The sequence below is a fragment of the Chiroxiphia lanceolata genome, chromosome 18 (genome assembly GCF_009829145.1).
Source record: "Chiroxiphia lanceolata isolate bChiLan1 chromosome 18, bChiLan1.pri, whole genome shotgun sequence".
Lineage (NCBI taxonomy): Eukaryota > Metazoa > Chordata > Aves > Passeriformes > Pipridae > Chiroxiphia > Chiroxiphia lanceolata.
Window position 1 is genome coordinate 11,685,039 of NC_045654.1, and position 16,281 is coordinate 11,701,319.

General features: G+C 40.0%; 1 protein-coding gene across 14 annotated transcripts in view; it reads right to left on the minus strand.

Annotated features, from left to right (window-relative positions):
* The window catches only part of RIMBP2 (RIMS binding protein 2), a 95,012-nt gene that overhangs the window by 49,879 nt on the left and 28,852 nt on the right, over positions 1 to 16,281 (minus strand). For 12 of the 14 annotated variants that reach the window (XM_032706211.1, XM_032706210.1, XM_032706204.1 and 9 more), the window contains exon 1: positions 1,922 to 2,024. The gene's annotated coding sequence lies outside the window, so the exon portion shown is untranslated. Of the gene's footprint in view, positions 1 to 1,921; positions 2,045 to 7,313; positions 7,404 to 16,281 lie in introns of those variants that run through there. The other 2 variants (XM_032706215.1, XM_032706209.1) reach the window with 1 other exon arrangement.

Below are 16,281 nucleotides of genomic sequence, written 5' to 3' on the forward strand. Positions count from 1 at the left end.
AAAAGACCATTTGGTCACCTGTGTTAACCTAGAAGTGTCTCTCAGTCATTTTAGTATTGTCATGATCTACTTAGTATTTAAAGCAGCAAGGATCTCTTCACCCCAGCATCTGTCCCTCCCCTGGCACAGAAAATAAATCTCTCCCAAACCAGAAGCAACTCCTCTCCTCACACACTGGTGTCAAATTGGTTCTCTCCACAGATCTGTTTTGTGCTTCCTCCCTGCACATCAGCTGCTGACATTTCTTCTTCCAAGCCCCAGGTTTGGGCAGTGGAGCAGGACTGCAGAGAGCAGCAGAAGGGCAGCAGGGAGAAAGCTCTGAGCTGCTGAACTCTTTGTGCATCTTCCTGCAGGCCTGGCTTGCACGATGATCACACTGCCAAGGCTTGGGTGGGTGGTGGCCATCACCTGTCTGTGCTGGCACTGCCCTCTAATGTGAGGCAGGTCAGAACTTTCCAACGTGTAAATCTGCACTTCCCTTTTGCACCTTCTAATAATGCTACTCTAACACCAGAAGGCAAATCCACATTTAAAAGAGCACAGAAAAAGTACAGTAGGGACTTCCTATTTCAACACAGTTGTCAAACAAGACTCTGCCCTTCCGAGGAAGTGTGAAGAAGGAACCTCTCCAGTGTATCTTTCAGATCAAAGGCAAGAAACCTGCAGCACAGGGACACCGTGCATTTATCAGTTTTATTTCAAACTACAGAGCCAGACAGCTGTATAGTATAACCTGTTTCTGAAATAGCACTTAAGGGACCTGCTTAAACACTTCTTGTTTTTCCTGCTCCCTCCAGGGCAGCAGGGGGATTTGACAATGAATAGCCCATCCTGGCTCCAGCTGCTGCAGCATGTACCTGCAGCTGCAAAGACAACAAAGGACCCCGTTCTTTTCCTACAGAAGTGACTTTGCAGTTCTGAAACGTGCAACTGGTTGATGCAAGAACAAACTCTGAACGGCTTTCAAGTCTTGTTTACCAAACAGAACTCACACATGGGGCTGAATGGGGAGCAAATTTAATTCTCCCCCAAGGAGTCTTATCAAAAGACTTCTCATCTGCGCTGGCAGATGGGTATGAGCACCATTACAGTGGGATGAATGGGAAAAGCTGGCTGTACACATCAGAAAATCAGGACTCCTCCACGTGAGAGGCAATTTTCAGAAGTTGGCTAATTCAGCAGTTCTCCGTCTTTTCCTCTCTGTTGATACATCCTGAGTTTCTCAAAAGAGAAACTGAATTTCTTTTCAGACAGGGAAACTAGGCTAAACATTCCTCAAAACTTTTTTTTCCAGTGGCTGGAAAGCTGCAACCCGTGTTTTCAAACCAGTGATTTCCCGAACATACGAGGACACACATGAAATACATGATTAACTGCATCTGCTTGGGCACAGTTTAGTGCTAAAAAGGAGCTGTAGGGTTTCAGGTTTGCTCAAGGTAAAGGGAGAAAAGTACTGAACTTGGAAAACCAGGATCTCTGTAACCAGCAGAGAACTTTTGCTTCAGTGAAGGAAAATTTTTGAAGAAGTTCTTAAGCAGAACAGTGAGATTTACAAAATATAAAGGCCACAATAACATTTTGTAGCCAGACTGGCAGACACAGCTCTCTCTAAAGTAAAATATCTTGGCAGTTGTTCATATTCTCATCTTCTTTTTCTCATTTTGACTTAAATCACTGCATAGTGAAAACCTACATCCAATTACTTACAAAGTATCAGATAAAGGCCTTTAAAGATGTCTCTCCTCTGATAGTTTGAGATCCCTTGTCTACTGCATTCCATATATGTTATCATAACTAATAGGGGCATTCAGTCCCTGAGTTATGTGTCTTATGTTTCTGTGACTCCCCAGAGGAGCATCAGGAATAATATAAACAAGAAATAGAAGTACTGGGCTGTTGGACTCGATGTCATCACACGTACCTTTAGGACCTGCTCTAAGTTCTCCAGCTTGGCTTGGAGCTGGTGTTTTCCCTTTACAGCCAAATCTCGTTCTTTGGTCACTCTGAGAAGGGTTTCTCGAAGATGGTCATAGTCTGATTTTACCTAGGAAAAAAATCAAACATGATTACTGCCCAAAAATCTAATAAATAAAGGGAAAACTCTGACACAAATATTTCTCCACGTTAAAATGAAGAAAGGAAAAAGAGTTCAAAGAGAATAGGAAAGAAGCACAAAAAAACCCAAAAGGGAATGTTCATATACATGTATGCATGGAACATTTTCTTTCAACAGGGACTACAATCTGGCAACCAAAGTGTACTTATGCATAAGTCATGTAAATTTAAATAAATATACTACACAAGGCCCAAAATGAATGACAATCAAAACATTTCTACATTCTCTGGATCTCAGAGGCATCAGAGATGGGTGTGCTATAAAAAGAGACAGAGATCTAACACATATATATAAATATAACTCACATGTACCTTTTTTTTTGGACTCTTTTTTAGTGTGAACTGATTTCAGAATAAACTCAAATACACATGATCAGCCTGTGTTAACACTTGAAATCAATATCTCCACGATTCAAAAACAGGTGTTCTTCTGCAACAAACCCACTGCTCTCCCTTAAAATATTTCCATACCAAAGGTATGTAAAGGATCAGATACTCATAAAGTAGGATTTGTTTTATGATTTAAATTACTTGGTGCTATCCTAACCATTTTAGTATGATCCAGCCTTTTTATACAGGATTTTGTGAATCATCAGTGATGGTGACCACTTCATAAACGCACACAGAAAACAAGAAAATATATTGAATTACTTTATCCTGCCACGGAAAAGCTCTCTCTTCAAACTAGCTGAAAATTTGATTTCTTATCCTTGATCATTTTATGACTTTGAGACATGTATTGATGTATAACAACAGAATTCTTACAGCTTGTGTTTTATCAGAAATCACAATTTTTACATTCAGGATGAAAACCCAGCAGAAATAAACACGTGGGTGAAAAAAAATACCTTATATTCCTGTACTATTTCCACTTCCCTGCAATGCTGATAGGAGGTAAGAAAGCAAAAGACAGAGCACTAATATTTTCAGCGAGCAGCGTTGCCAGAATCATCTGTTCTCCTTTGTTGCTGCAACACTGCACTGAAGCAGAAACAAGGCTGGCAGAGTCACTGGCCAAAGCAAGGCAAACCAGCACAATGGGCTGGCTCAGGCTCTAGCCTAAACTCCAGTTTAGGAAGTGACAAGTTCCTCTCAGTTTTATTTTTTTTTTTTCAGTCTAACAATTGTAATTTTTTTATTATTATTTTTAAGGAATGAGTGGCATTAAGCAATCTCTGCCGTGGATATCTGCTGGACATTTTCTAAAGCGATGTTTTGGAAGCTGATTCAGCCTTTTTTATTTGCCTTCTGGCACTCTCCACTTTGTTAACTTGTAAATTTTGCCATGGACCAAACAATCTAAATGGTTGCAGCCAGCCCTCGTATTCAGCTTTGCAGCAGGGCTCTTTGGAGTGCAGTGGACTAGAAAAAAAGAGAGGAAAATGGAACAAATCATGTTTTCCACAAGAACTGATGCAATTATTGTCAACCTCAGGATTTTTTTTTTTGTGTGTGCACAGATTTTTCTTTTGCTCTCCCCTCGCCTCTTTCTAACTAAGGAAACTATTAAACAATGGATTTTCAGGATCTTATTAACTTCCTGCATCCTTTTTATTGTATTCCTTTGTTCAGATCAGTCAGTGTATATTGTTGAAGAATAATGGAGTGAAAAAAAGGAAACAATGAGGTATCAGTATTAATGATGCAATTTTGTTACTGTTTGTGATTCTCAGTTAATTTACTGAGGATTAATGAAGTACAATATTTTGAACAAGTTTCAAGAAAAGGTTGTTTTCCTCAGGCTTCAGTTTTCCCTGTCTCCAAAACAATTCATACAACTGACCACCTTTGAAAAGAATTTTATAAAACTTACTAGTCATCATATTGTGAATAATTTTGGGGAGCTGGTGAGCAGGGTACCTTTCTGCTCTGTGCTTTTCCCTGCTGGCAGGGAAGGGGCCATCAGAACAAACAGCACTTATCAGGCTGTTGATGGAATTTGGGAAAGAGATGGATTGGAGACAGGAAGAACTGCAGATATTTTACACATCTCAGGATCTTTCATTTAGGATCCCAAAGTGCCTACCTGGATTAGTCAAAGTTTAGCAACACACAAATGGTTCTGATACCTTCTTTCTCTTTTGGCAGCTCAGCTTTTGAACAAAGTTCTGTGTCTGTTTTAATTTTGTGGATTGGAAAGAACAGAATCAAATCTACCAAACACCTTCTGATAATTACTCTTGTTACTTCCAGAAACTCTGATATCTTTTAATGTTTCTACGGGACAGTCCTGCCAGGACTTTCTCATCTGAAAATCGTATATCACGTAGAATGCTTGATATACACATTTATATAATCCATAAGGCATCACAAAACTTGATAAGACTATAATTTTTTCCTTTTTTTTTCAGACAACATTTGTTCTAGAATGTGAATTTAATGCTCTCTCCATGCAGGTTGTTTAAGAACATATGGGATATACATGAACTTGAATTACTCACAGAGCGTATCAAAACATCAATGTTCCCAGTGGCAAAAACAGTTGACCTAAATAGAGTGCCATCAGAAACAGCTCTAATTTCATGACAGAAACAGGGAACATTTTGATCTGTGATGTTTCTCTGTTCAATGCATCAACCAATTTAATTTGCATCCCGGCTCTTCACACTTACTAAATGTGCCCTCGTTGGAGTCAGTGGTGAAGGCCAGGACATTGCACTCCCTGAACACTCAAACAGACACTAGTTATTGAAAACCAGAACATTTCCATGAACCAGCAGTTCATTTTGTTGGTGGAAAGCTCCATCAGCCTTCTAACCCACCATGTGCCTTTATTCTGGGCATTAGAGACCTGCCAGTTCCTCAGACCACTGGCACTGTTCAGAAAATATTCCTGAGAGATAACCACGAGAAGGGGATGATTTCAGGTATGGTGGAAATAAATTCTGAATGTATGATGCCTATTCTATTTTTCCATCAAAACACTAACCCACCTATATTCTGATGAACAGAACAAGTCAGAGCCCAGTGCCACAGCACTCCTAAGGACACAAAACCTTTTCACAGGTCCTCCACCATGGAGTGGAGGAGTACCAGGGTGGAATACCATTTTGTTTCACTTAGCAGAGTACCAAAACCAAACCATGTAAATTAGGCACAATTTTAGCTTTGTTTTATAGGTAACCAGCCTAATACTTACTCCTTTCTACAGTCAAATTCCAGCAAGTACATTGTGCAAAAATGAGCAGTAGCTTTGTCTGTGCTGCATAACAGAATGTATAAACACTCCTCCAACCCCATTTGCTTGGATAAAGTTGGCCTGTTTTTCAGGCCAGCTCTCAAGGGTGAAAAAGAATAAATTAATTTAGGCAGGTTTTCCCCTTCAGGGCTAAGCCCTAACTCTGTTAGAATTCTGCTCCAACCTCCACATCCAGAGCTGTATAGTTTCACATATTCTGAATGGTAAAATGTAATCTAAACTGCACAGTCTATCCTTAACCTCATTGTTTGTGGTAAAAATACCCTCAGAAAAGCTGTTATGCAAGAAGGAAAACAAAAGGTTTGTTAATGCTCAGTGTACACTACTAAGATTACATGTTGTTATAATTGTTCAAAGTGAGATTGTCCTCCTAAAACAAGTTTTTGATTGCATTGAGGTGACATTAGGTTAGCAGTGCAGGTATCCAGAATTGTTGCACTGTGCCTTTCACAGTGTTTAACACATGTGAAGAAACCAACACCCACAGTATAATAAATCCTGACATGACAAAAGATAATTCTATTACTTAGTGGCTAATGTGTTGACATTTTACCTTTATATTTTAAATGGTTTTCATTAGATTTTTTCCATGTACCTCAAGCTTTTCACTATAGTTAAAGACAAGTATTACCCATAATAAAGCATTATCAACTATGTAGTTCTGCACTTGCTGATAATAAGAGGACTAACATTTTGAGTGTCATCAAGGCACTGAGCCTTCATTGCACTAATGCTGTGCATTATTCTGTCTCAGTTAGGTTATAAAATTGCCCAAGTGAGACTTTATCTCATGTGCCTCGTGAAGTAAAGAGCAAAGGTAATGTATAAACAACAATAAAGAGAAGAGAAACACATCAGGAGAGGGGGGAAATTGTAGACAGATGGATGAATAAAATTAAGTGATGCTATGATACACATGGCTTCCTTCTACCATAAAGTGCTATAACTCTGCCTTTTTATATAAAAACAATTCAAATTCGTCAGCAATAGGAAACGTCAGGTTGTGTTCCAGACCAGGGGCTACACGTAAAATGTGGCCTAAATGCACATTTTAAATGGGCTAAATGCACAGCCGTCCCTAAATTTGGGTGATTTGCACGGCCTCAGGGACCTCACCAGACCTCCTCTGGCTTGGAAATCCAGCAGTGGGCTGCTCAGAAACCAAAGAGTGCAGCGACCACTGGTTTGCCAGCTCCGAGGATGGGCTTTCATCAGAGCCCCTGTGAGTAACAGCTCTGGTGATATGAATGAGGTTGCCCAGCAACTCACTTAAGCCCTGTAGAAATCCCAGATTGGAGTTTTATTTTTAGCTAAATGTGGCCCTGTAAAGTGGCTGGTTCGTGGTGTTTCTTCCCCTGAATGCGTGTGAGGGGAGCTGAGGCACGTCGGCCTCCCCTCCCTCCCGTGCAGAATTGGCCATAAATACAACCACACTGCAGTCACAAAGAGGTTTTTCAGTCCATAATAGGCACAAATATTAAAACAGTTTTTCTGTCAGGGTCTGGAATAGCTGAGGCTGTGCCATGTCCATGCCACAGAGGAAATGCTGCCAAACATTGGGTGTTTGCTGCCGGACAAGAGCTTTTCAGCATTTTACTGAGAAATTATAAACTGCAAATTTAAAATGCAGAAGGGTAAGTGAAAAAAGAACACCAACTAACAGACAGAAATTTTTTAGGAAAAGCAGAGAATTTTTCACCAAGTCTCACCAGACTCCCCAGACAAGTCTTTTATCAAAGCCTGATCCCAATTTACAATACTAAGAAAACATGACTCAGAGGAACGATGTACCTCTCTAAAGTCTATCAGTGCCTCGAATGTTCACTTGAAAATCGCATTTGTTCACGAAGTAATTTTTTTGTAATGTATTTTTAATCAAATTTTTTTTCACGTTGCCGTGCAGAAGCAAGGAAATCAGGAAAAAAAAATTACTTGTATCCTCTCTGCAGCCTGATTTCTGTGACAAAGGACTGTCTGAGCCCTGTGCTCGTGGGGTTACCTGGTCATATTGCAGTGCTTTGTGGGACACACTTGCATACTGAAGGCTCAGGCGATCCTTTTCTTGCACAGCATCTTTCAGTTTATTTTCCTAAAACAGAAGCAAAGAGTGTTACAGACCATTTGTCTCCATTACAGTACATCCTATTAAGTGCTTAAGGAAGCAGTGTTTTTGCATTATTTGGTATTAACAAACTATTAAGAGCAATGTGAGGCACAGAGCCAAAGGCACTGAAGGTGCAGAAGCAGCAGATTAACTTGCAGTTCCAGTCAGCTCTACCATAAACCCACATGTTTTTAGGAGATGATCTGATTAAAGATGTGCAAGCAAAGAGAGATGACCTGGCTTCACAGGCCTGGTGCCTACCAAAATAACAATAAAAAAAAAAATATCTCCCTGTGGATGTAACAGAGAGCTCAGACCTGGCTGTCTCACCTCACTCACACCTGGGAAGGGAAAGAGCCTTGACCCCCAGAAAGAAAGAAATGCAGTCAAATTTCAGTGTTCAGAAGGCATTTTTGAGGGCAAAACCCAACAACTGGAATGTATGCTCGTGTACACATTATTATATTCACATATTTCACTTTACTTTTAATATACATCTATTTATAATACGTGTATTTACAGATTCTAAAACAAATGCTCAGAATCAGGGTGGAGCATCTCTGTACTACAGTGACAGGCAAACCACAAGTGTAGATGGAAGTCAAAAAGTCACTTATGCTTAAAGAACAAGGTATTAACTACAGCCTCAGGAATGGACTTTTATGTATTTAGACAGCAATATAAGCAGGAGAAGAGGAACAGTAAATAAAACTCAAACATAAAGTTAAAAGGTCAAACTAGAAGGGTGGAAGTGCTTACCAGGTCACACAAAGCAAAACAGATGCAGCTCAGGAAAAACCAGCAGCATCCTCTGATATTTGTGACTATTTCATTGCTGCACAAGTTCACAGAGGTGGTTGTCAGAGATTCAATCTTAAATTCCTTATGAAAGTTGCAATGAGTCATGGGCAATCTCTAATCTTTCCATTCTGCAGTGGGCATTATATTTTGTCCTCTGAAAACATTGGTTATATTTCCCAAAAAATTACATTAAGGTGGGCAAAAGTTGGCCCATTTCTGAGTGATTTGAAATAATGTATGATTTTGTATCACTAAAATCCACACTGTCAGCAGATCTCTCTGCTAATTCTGTTGAGGTCTTAAGAAAATCTATTCAAGCAATGCTTTATCACAGTTTGTCTTTAAAGTCCTCAATATGAAAAAAAAAAAATAAATTGACAACCAATGTAAGCACTAAAAATAGGAATTTCGAGATTCTGCTATTAAATGTTTTTCATGCTACCTGAAACCAAAAACTTGCTATTTTAAGTATATCTTTCTTAAACCAATTTCAAAACTCTCTGCAGGCAAGATACACATCTGGAACGGAAAATAGCCTTTTCAAGGAACAAAAGTTGTTAAACTGTTTACCTAAATTGTTTCCTAAGCATCAGAACTAGTGAAGCTTACAGATTTCTGCCTAATGGCTACTTGACTAATATCTGAGCGGGTGTGACACTCAAATCTGACTGAAGTTGAGCACTGGGTTCAAAATTTATAGAGTCAGCTAAACAGGGAGCTACGATCGTGTGAATAATTTTTTTTCTATAGGAAAATGACATCACATGTCAGGTTTATAAAACATTCCCAGCGAAAAGGCCATCCTGAGTAACACCGATTTTAACACATCACTTAATTCCACAGAAGCTACTGCAGGTCTGCCCACACCTGGAATGCCAGTCTTATCCTTAATTTGAGCATAAATGAAGCATAGTGAAAATTAGTGCAGCTCAAGTAATGACACGGTACAGCAGCATCGTGGTACAGCACCAGAACATCTCAGCAGCTGGGGGAAGCTGTTCTCCTGACTAAATGGTGCTGCTGCACTAAAGATGACAAATTGCAGAATATTCAGCCTCCTGATGCAGATACACCTCTCATCTCGCCCAGGAGGAGCTCAGCAATTATCATTTCTCGAGACTGTTTGTTCAGGGTGCAATTAAAAGTGGCCATCAGGCTCTGTGAGATGCCAGACACTCCTGAGGGCCACAAGCAGGAGAATTCCTTAGCTCACGTGTTGGATTTGCAGAGGTGGGAATCAAATCAGTAAAGGTTTTTATAATATCAACAAGCTGCACAGAACAGTTCCTTGGATATGCAAATAAATCCTTGTGTCCTGTGGATGGCTAAAAGTCACTTGTATGTCTTGTGTGCCTGTTCTGCACTTCACAAGGTGAAAACAAGCTTCACCACCTGCTCTGAAACCCTTAAAACTGCAGGCTTTTGTCAAGCCACATTGGAATTTGACTCTAATGGATCAATTTGCAATTGCTGCAAATCAATCCTGCTCAGCTGACTTTAATGGGGGACAAGCAGTAATGAGGTACCAGGTTTTAACAACGTTATTAGAAGGAATTTCAGCCGAAATGGAGGGGTGAGGAGTTGAAAGGAGAGGAGGAGTAATTGATGGCAAACCAGGCCAGCATTTTTCACACCCTACTTAAATTCTCCAGCATGGAAAACAGTTTATGAGAGATAACACAGCAACTGGGCTGGCTGTTAGTCTCACCTGAAGAAAACACATTTTATCGTGTTATTTGCCAGAATGAATACAACTAGGGCAATAACTATCCCAGTTTCATTGCTCCCTAGTTATAAGCCTATTTCTTTTCACTTATATCTCCGTTCATCACAGTGGCAATTTCTCTCAGCATCCTTTTGCATTTACCAGGATAAAGCCCACCCATATTCCCCACTCCAACTAAATCCTCAGAGATGAAGAATCACCTGAAACAGGAGCAAGAATTACTGGAACACTTCTAGCCCAAGAAATACAAGACAGGAAGCCAGCAACTAAAACCTGGGTGCAAGATTTCCACTTGCAGTCCTTGCAATAAGGATTTGTAACAAGTATTTGTATTTATCATCAGTGTGTTTGGAAGTGACCAGTATATCTAAAAATATTTAGATTGCTTGCTCTCAGGAAAAAAACCAACTCAAAACATTAAGGAACAAAGAATAAATGACTCAGATTTTGGAACAATAACAGGTGGCAAAAGCCAGAAACTGAGCCAAAGTCTCGCAGATTTTAGCCAAGTTCCTTCACCGGGCCATGTCTTCTGGAAACAATCCAGGTCACAATTATTGGCAGCTCAGAAATATTAGTTTTAATCAGCTGAGTCGAGTCATCTCTGAGCAGCAGTGAAGCCCTGCAGCTGGGACTGTGAGAAGAGAGTCCTGGGAGATGCAGCTGTGGCAGTTCAGCTCCTGCACAGAGGAGGTACCAGCCGTGTGTCCCGGGCAGAACCCGCGGGGTGGGGAACTGGAGGGGTTTCTGTGCCCTGCACGTGAACAGCACTTCAGCAAACACTTGTGTTCTCTCTCAAAACTCCTCATCACCAGTTTCCCCGGGGTTGAATGTTTCCAGGTGCTGGAATCACTTTTCAAGCACGTTTTTATTACATGTACTTTTATTATACATCTCCTCCCTCACCATCTCCCCTTCTTCCTGTGAAACACCACCTGATTTCTGCAGAGGAGGCATCACTGTAGTTCATGATTTTCTGTCTGATCCATTGACTTCAGTGATTTGGTCCCTTAACAATAACTGCCTCAATATTGTCCAGATTAGTTAAATATAAAACTTCAATAAAAAAAGACCAAAGTTAATCCCAGCTACCCCAGAACTAAACTCCACTCAACAAGCAGTTCATATATTAAAGAAAGAGAATAGAAGTCGTGTAGAGGAGTATCCTGGGATGGAGTTTTCTTCTTGGTAGGTGGTACAGTGCTGTGTTGTGGATTAAGATTGAGAATAATGTTGAAGACACACTGATGTTTTAGTTATTGATAAGTATTGCTTAATTAAATCAAGGACTTTTCAGTTCCTCATGCTCTGCCAGCGAGGAGGTGCACAAGAAGCTGGGAGGGAGCATGGCCAGGACAGCTGACCCAAAATGTCACAAACAGCATATAAACTCAGGGGAGTCGGCCAGGTTGGATCCCAAAGGAGTTTTGAAACTTCAAACACATTTTAAGGGATACAGAAGCCTATTGAAGATCCCATCTTCCTGCACACGAAGGTTACACTTCCTCAAGATGAAATAAATAAGAGTATTTTTCCATTCTCTCCCCTTTGCTTGGCAGCAAGCACTGAATGCATTAACAACAGGGCAACACTTCTCACTTGAGCTCTTCCAACTGCCAATTCCAAACAGAACCTCCAAGTGAACAGGGAGAAGAGGTCAGTAAATACATGGGGCAGCCCTCACCCCCACAGACGTGCTGCCGATAGCCTGGGAACGTGCTGCTTCCTCCAGCATACCCAGGAATGCCAGGGATCCTCTGCTACAGATTCCCCACTCTCACTTTAATGACTCCACCAGATTCCAAAGGGAACGTGTAAAGAGGCACCAATCGAATGTTGCCCGGACCTGAGAGGAAATTTTGTGGGATTTCACAATTTGTTTTGGAACTTGCCGTGATGGAGGTTGTCAAACATCCTGACAATAAACCAGCACCAGTCCAAAAAGCAAACCTGTGGAAAGCATTACCGTGCACTCTTCCCCCATCCTTTCTATTTTTTATACAAATAGCTTTTGACTTCCTAATGCAAATTTAATGAGAGTTTTGTCCTTTTTTCTCCCTGCTGCCCTCTCTCCTCAGTTCTTCATTTATTCACTGCGTGTAACAATTGTGCCTAAGAAGCAACATTTCACTGGAGTCAAATGAGGTCTACCATTTAACCTGTGTAAATCAATCCACTGCAGCTGTTAATAAAGACAAGTAGGGTGGAGATTAAGACTCATCCAGCCAGTTAGTCCAAGACACAGTAGAAAGGCAAATGCTGACCAAATGTTAGCAGACTACAGTGCAAGTGGAAAGGAAAGAGCATTTCATCCTTCCAAAAAGGCTTCTTGCCAGTCTCCAGAGGCTTGACACTGGGTTTCAATGACAGTCTGTCATCCTCTTTTCCATAATGTTGCTACACAATGCTCATTAAAAGAAAAAAAAAAAAAAAGGAAAATAAAGGACTTGAAGCAGTTTAATAATCAGCCTTGAATGCATCCCAAGGTCTTACAGAGAAATGAATGTGGAAAATTAACTATAAGACAATAAGCAGTAGAAGATGCACGGAGAACACTCTGCCCCATACAAAAAATGAAGGTATTGTCACAGATTAGCATCAACAAGCTACAGAACAAACCAAACCCAAACTTTTTCTGATGTACAGAGGCAGAAGTTGCACAGAGCTCAGACTGCTCCTGCTTAAGCTTTTCAGTCAAATACAAGAAGCATAAAGGGTACTTACATATATTACATATGTGGTGCCATCAATCACGCTGCATTCATGTCAGGACCACAAGCAGCATAATTTGCAAAAGGAATCTGAAATGTCTTGAGCGTGTCAGACAAAACTCCACACAGCAAGGATGTTTCCCGCTGGATGTAAGGAATGCTTCAGGCATTCTCAGCTCAGACAGGCATTTTGATTTAAGAAAACAACACTAAGGCTGATCTTTTCAGAATCTGCAAAGTAAACTGAATCAGAAAATTGACAGCCCTCCCAAATGTGTATCAACACCAGCAGCCCTGCAGTGGGCTTAAAAAACACCCAAACAACCTGGTTTTTAAGGGGTGCCCAGAGCACTGCACGGACTTAAAGGCTCACACACCAGTACATATTTCACAGAACATGAGACTATTAATAAAGAGACAGCCATGAAAAATTAAGCATTATTAAAAATAAATCGTGTTACCTTATATATAAGTTGCATCTTTTTAAGTGCAGAAATGAAGGCAAAAATGTGTGTTCCTAACAGAACAAAAGTAAAAAATTCTCCTACGGATATGAGGACTGACTGAAAAAATTCAGGGGAGGAGGATGAGTTTGGTAGATTTAATACAATCTGACACCACTGTCTGGGTAACAAGGTTCTATATTGCCTGGAGAAAGGCATCTGTTGCCCTGTGTGCTAGTTTGCTCATCCATCAATTATTTTTGTTTAAAAAAAAATGTTATACACTATTCATTTATTTGCAGCTCCTTTTCTCTGAGATTTATTTCTGCCAGTAACCCGGAATGGCTGCACTGGAACACTCTGATTATACCCCCCTGTGATAGTTTTCTGTTTTGATGGCACATGAATAGAATTAATCCAAGAGCAAAGTGAAAACCTGTAGTCCACAGGTACTTAAAAAGACAAAAAAAATGAAGAATCTTCTGATCTTTTCTCGTGTATTTTTTTTGCCCCATCAATGACTCACTTCGAAGGTCGGGTTCATCACACCAATTCACTTTTTCTCTTCTTCTAAGAGTTGCATTTAAAAGGCAAAGCTGACTCATCCTCAATAGTACACAGCACAACTGCTGCAGGACCTCACCCTGGCCAAGCCAACAGAGCTGGGCTGAGGCACAGCCTGTACAACAAAGCACCAGTAAAACCTGATTTTATCTTTGCAATTAGCGTGTGGATAATGCAAGGGAAACACAGGCTGCCCTGCAGAATTCCAACCACTACACAATATAGTCCTGGGCAAAGTGGAACCTGAAGCAGACAGAGGAAAATGACTTCCCAAGAGAGATGCTGCTGTTTTGTTACTGTTAGTTAAGGTTGTGACAGCACTTCTGTCATACCTGACAGCTCTGCATGTGTAGCAGGGAGATAAAAGAGGGATCAAAGCAAGCTCTGAAAGATGCTGAATGTCCCTCCCTGGCCCATGAAGGGGACAGTTCTACCCACTACTGCCTGCCACAGTTACCAGCCTTGACAATTATAAAGTTGCACTCTTTTAATAAATTAACACTTTATAAGTCAGTGGAAAAATATTAAATGCGACAGAAAATAAACAAACTAGATACTCTTATTTTTTTTAGGTGCTTTACTATTTCCATTTGATTCTTTCTCTCAGTTGTCATGATGAAGTACACATTAGCAAGTAGTACAGGAAAGTAGTTGGATATTTTCTGATGCTAACATTTCAAAACTGAGGAATTCCTACAGAGAATCCTAACAGGCATATATATGTGTTTTCCATCACCACCTTAAAGATAAAGGAAGAACTACTCAGAAATGCTTGCATTATAAATAAAAGCACTTCACAATTGGATTTCCTTCATTTTAAAAATAGGAACTTTTCCATGCAAATTATACTTTGTTCTAACAAAGGAAAACAAATGCAGCTTTACCCCTCTAATCAGTAGGCTGAATTTAGCATAAGAAACACTATATAAAAATAGCACTTCTTAAAAAGCACTGCTAAGTAAGGAACACAGGAACTGTAGCAGTTTATTGGACTTGGAAATCACCAGTGTCTTGGCACTATAGCAACCAGGACCAGATGTTATGGAGGAAGCACAAACAATTAATCCATGCTATCATTTTTCACTTCAATAAAACCCTGAAGACAGCAAGTGTTGCACCACCAAGTCACTTCATTCACACTCTTATTGTCTGTTCCTCTGGATATTATCTCCATCACAGGACAGATGAAACATCAGATTCACCAGAACTTCTGGAAGATTTCCCTGTCTTAGAATTGAATGTGACTGTCTCTGATTTGCTGCTGCTCAGACCATGCCCATCACTCAAAGCTGTTTGCCACAGTCTCCACCTTATTTTCTTCACCTCTGGCACACAATGTAAGCATGACAGGACCCCCTCAACTCTTTTAACAGCAAAAATGGAAAGGGATAACTTTAGATCTAAGTGCAGAGGTTTTAGGATGGCATCCATACCTGTGAATAAGTAACACAGCAGACATTCTACCTACAGCTCTTTATAATGAATGACCAGATAATGCAATTTCTCCTGAAGACATTCCTTTTGGACTTCATGCCTACCACTGCTGAAGGAGGTAATCATGAAGAGAATAAAAAGGTAGATATTACCCATTATAACATTATCAAATATTTATTATTATGCTCATATATTATGATGCCTTGCTTCTGCCTTGAGGTATGTGAGATGCATCAGCTAAGCCCTATATTCAAAAGCAAAACCCAAATGTCTTTGCACACTCCCAGTTCACAACACAGGCAGTAACTGGCAGTGGTGCCATTGCTTTTGTTCTTGTTAACTCCTGCAGAAAGTACCAAACACCATCCCAACAAGCAAAGACAGCAATTGTGTAACTTATATTTTCAGTATCATCTTTTAAAACCTCAGAATTTGCAATAAAAGGTTATTATTGGACAGCTGCTTAATTCCCTAGCGAAAAAAATCATACGTAATCTTGTTGTGGAAAAGTAGGATTCAAATGTAGAGCTGATAACTGAAGAATCAATTCAAGGTAATTTTAGGCCTATCGACTTCAGAGGAAAGTGAGGGGTAAGGGAGAGGTCAAGCCTCATCAATAATGAGTTATTTATGTATATTAACAATACTTTCACTCTAGGCTGTTCCAACAACTCAAATGATGCAATATTGAGAATGCTTTCATCAGTGACCCTATAGAGGTTATTTTGATAGGCATGAGTTTTAATGCAAGCTTCACACCAAAATAATTCTGTCATGGACAATGCCCTGCTCCTAATTTAGCCACCCAGAGCATCTCTGCAATGTGCTTTTGATCTGTTCAGGTTACCCTCCTGAAGATACCCCTTGCCTCAAATCAGCCAAACTACTGCTTAGTATTTCTTTTAAAAACAAGCCCATTTATGTTCCACCTTTCAAATAACATTAAGGTGCTTGGAACATAAACAAAGCCAAAGATACAATAGAAACACATTTCTGCAGCATTTAATAGTGAATTAATCTTAAATGTAATATTACAGCAGTGTTTCCCCTCAGTCAGAATTAGAAAGTTAATCAATTTGATTTGTGGGTTGAAGCAAAATCAATATTTCTTCAGGGTTTTTTTCTTTCAATTCTTTTTATGCTCACTTCTAAACACATTAAAATAACCTGTGTTATCTGAAAGA